Below are 3,711 nucleotides of genomic sequence, written 5' to 3' on the forward strand. Positions count from 1 at the left end.
ATGAGACGAAGAAAACTACGAAATAATTGAGGAAAATTAACCCAGGGATTCATCGAAAAATCTTGAGTACTGTCTTGTAGACCATTACGACGGCTCGTCCTGCTGGAGCACGCATCACTAGCCATTCACAAGGTCGTCTCATGTCAAAATTTTGATGGTTACTATCATGTGAATCAGAATCTTGACATTCTACAGCGACTCTGTTCTCCCAGATGGAGACACAAACCCAAAGCTCGTCTTCGCTAAATTAAAAACTACAATGGGGTGGATTATTGAATGACCAGAAGCAGAAGAGGAAAAAATAACTCGGTATTTACATTATCAAATGAACCAGCGACTGTTTCAACATGGTTTGCATACCACTCATCAGAAATGGTAAAGTTTCTGCATATATAATGAGGCGAAGCGTCACAACCTGACGAGAAAAGCAGCGACCTGAAGGAATGGCGTACCTTGACCTGGTGATGGACCAGCTGTACCCGACAGCTGACCTGATGGTGGACCTGGTGTGCCCTCCAGCTGACCTGATGGTGGACCTGATGTGCCCTACAACTGACCTAACAAGACAGGTACTCACTACAGATGACCTGACCATTGACTACCCTTCGTAAAGAAAGTAGATGAATTGATCACGACCAACACACCACAAGGCTTAGTACAAACAGACCACAGGCTTGATACAAATAGGTTGACACGCTTATCTTAGCAGACCATCTATCTACATTACCAAGAGTCGCCAGGATCCTCTTCTATGGGGGTTCCGCAGCGCTCATGAAACCGTCCACGTCCGCCAGGCAACAAGACATCTCAAAAGTAGGATGACGGAGTGTGTTCCTGCTGGGATGACTGGGCAGAAAGAACCCGTTCAGTCTTATATTTAGGAGTTGCTTCCATGGCAGGACGGGTCTTCTGTGGCGTCGGGTCGATGGTTGCAATCCTGGAAAGATTAAATTCAGATTAGTTATAGTCATTGATGTATTAGTACTACTTCAGAGGGCACATAGGACCATACTTATGCCCCCACCCAGCAATGCCTCTGATAGAAACAGATACAATTACAAAATTTTTCATCCAAAATTCACAGATGGTCGATGACCAGAAAACAACAGACCAATAAATGTCAGTAATGTTGTTCCTTACTGATACACGAGTAGTGGAATGTGTTCAAGATTGGGGTGGGGTTGTGTTGGGTAATTGCTGCGATTTTATCTGTCGCTGTATATATATATATATATATATATATATATATATATATATATATATATATATATATATATATATTATCCCTGGGGATAGGGGAGAAAGAATACTTCCCACGTATTCCCTGAGTGTCGTAGAAGGCCCAGTCCGCTGTTCTTAACGCTACCTCGCTAATGCGGGAAATGGCGAATAGTATAAAAGAAAGAAAATATATATATATATATATATATATATATATATATATATATATATATATATATATATATATGGGAACCCAAGAACAGACGAAGTGGCATCATTCGCTCACATCCGCTCCTTAACTATGGTGTATGATGCTGCTGACGGAACCCCTGACCACTGTAACCCAGAAAGTGTTCTTAACTGCCACCTTTCCCTCGTGTCTACACCATAACACGATCTGTTCATCCTCCCTACATGATCAATGTACGTACGTGTTGTTGTTATTGCTACATAAAACAAAGGTCATTAAGCAAGAATCAATGAAATACTTCAAAGTACAAATATATTCATCAAAGTATCTAGATATGAAAGATACTCGGCATAAATATCATTAATATACTACGTTACATTTTTCAGGTCATACTTACAATGAACCTCACAGATGTTCTGTCATTAGAGAATCATTTCAGCTCCGCATTAAAACCTTTTGACAATGGTCACGTGTAATTCAGGTACTTTGTATAGAGTTAGTTTTCATTGTAGAATTACTTGTGCAGAGGATTACGCGTAATATGTTGTACTGATGGTATCACGTAAGGGTTATGTATATTAGGGGATATACGTGGTTAACTGATGTTAAAATACAAGTTAATACACTCGTACAGCATCATCAAAGCCTATACAAACCTAACCCTAAATATCAGCCATGATGATACTAGAAATATAACGTTCCCGGTATTTTCATGTGATAACGTAACAACACAAGATAACTCGACTGTTAGCCTAGCTTTCAATGGTTCTGTTAATTTCTTAGAAGTGTACACTTACTTTAACTAAACTAATTGTTCTTCCGGATGTACTACTGTTGCCATATCTGATACAGTTTACTGAAATATGCGTCCACCAGTCTTGTTCTGTTTTAAAGACTAAAAGTACCTACAACATAAGCCGATTATCAAAGTTAGGTGGTTGGTTGTCGAGAGATTAAGACCTCAATTAATTGGGTCATTAGGGTTCTTAACGGCCTCTCTTATTTGTTAAGGATAATCCAATGACTACATGCCCTTCCAATAGAAATATATGGCCAAAGATTTTCTTACAGAGATGAATAAGTATTTGATGTAGTTACCGTGTAAATGTTTCATTTTCTTTGAATACAAAATATATGACAGAAAATGGTATTTTGGAGCATCTATTTCTCTTTGGTTACATTTTCTTATATGGACGTAACTTCGAAATGTAAAGGGAAAATATTCCAGTGCGTACAAGACGGTTTTTCTCCGATGAGGCCATAGTGTTGGGTCGATGACAAATAAATGCTGGTTGACTAAGAATGCACCACACTGTTAGTACACGTCTCATAGTATCACAAACAACCTCGTTAGACCCCTGTGGTTTGTCGCTGTATGACTATTCAATTGTATTTGTCACATCATCGTTAGAAACACTTGATGTGTATCACGTATATGTATAGTACGGCCGTGACCAGTCATGTTATATCAGTCGTTATGAATATAAGAGGAAACAATGATAATGAGCTCTCCATCTCACCAATTGTTACTGCCTGTAACGTACAATAACCTCTTCACGGATCAATCGTAGACTGCTTGAACGACGCAGAGACCCCCAACACGAACAACTCTCAACATCTCCTTACAAATTACTACAGGTTCTCCAGCACAAAATTTAAAATTAGCTTTTCATAATGAAAAATAAAATTACCAAACTTACATCTTCACAATGGCCTACATGCGTCATGAAGGAGACTGTCAACAAAAGCCACTGTTATTCATAACGGTTTTTATGATCGAGCGTCAATCACCTCTGACGCCAACAACCATCAATCCACTGTTTTCAACAAGTCTGGTGTACACTCTCACCGGTGGATAACTTGTTCAAGCTTCTATTTACGTTCATCAGCGAGTCATATACTGGCCAGAAAGTCAAACAATCTCTTTACATCGTACGTCCTATGATCCTAGATTGCATCACACACGATAAATGGAAAACGCAATACGAAAAACACAAAACCATCTTACCTCAGCAAGATCCCGGCGCGAACTGAGTCATAAATATATAATACCAGGTCCGACTTCACCTCCGTTACAAGTTCAGTTCGGAAGTCTCGTGAACCTATCCGAACACTGTGAATCATCAACACGTAGAAATGCTCAGAAATTTTCATAAACTTTCTCAGTATCGAGCAGCAGCTTGGTCAATGAGAAATCTCATTAAGTCCTTTATCTTACTGATGTAGAAAATACATTACATAACACTTCGATCAGTGAAAAAATGACATGATCGAAACGCTTCACCAGTTCATTCACAATT

The 3,711-nt window shown here is 39.1% G+C and overlaps 1 long non-coding RNA gene across 2 annotated transcripts in view; it reads right to left on the reverse strand.

Moving 5' to 3' along the window:
- LOC139752660 (uncharacterized) overlaps positions 1 to 3,443 on the reverse strand; it is a 6,415-nt gene extending 2,972 nt beyond the window's left edge. The window contains exons 1-2 of one of the 2 annotated variants that reach the window (XR_011713552.1): positions 3,420 to 3,443; positions 728 to 937 (exon numbers count right to left, since the gene is read on the reverse strand). This is a non-coding gene — a long non-coding RNA (uncharacterized lncRNA). Of the gene's footprint in view, positions 1 to 727; positions 938 to 3,111; positions 3,133 to 3,419 lie in introns of those variants that run through there. The other variant, XR_011713553.1, reaches the window with a different exon arrangement.
- Between the last annotated feature and the right edge of the window lie 268 nt (positions 3,444 to 3,711).

This window comes from Panulirus ornatus, chromosome 13 (genome assembly GCF_036320965.1).
Source record: "Panulirus ornatus isolate Po-2019 chromosome 13, ASM3632096v1, whole genome shotgun sequence".
Taxonomy (NCBI): Eukaryota; Metazoa; Arthropoda; class Malacostraca; order Decapoda; family Palinuridae; genus Panulirus; species Panulirus ornatus.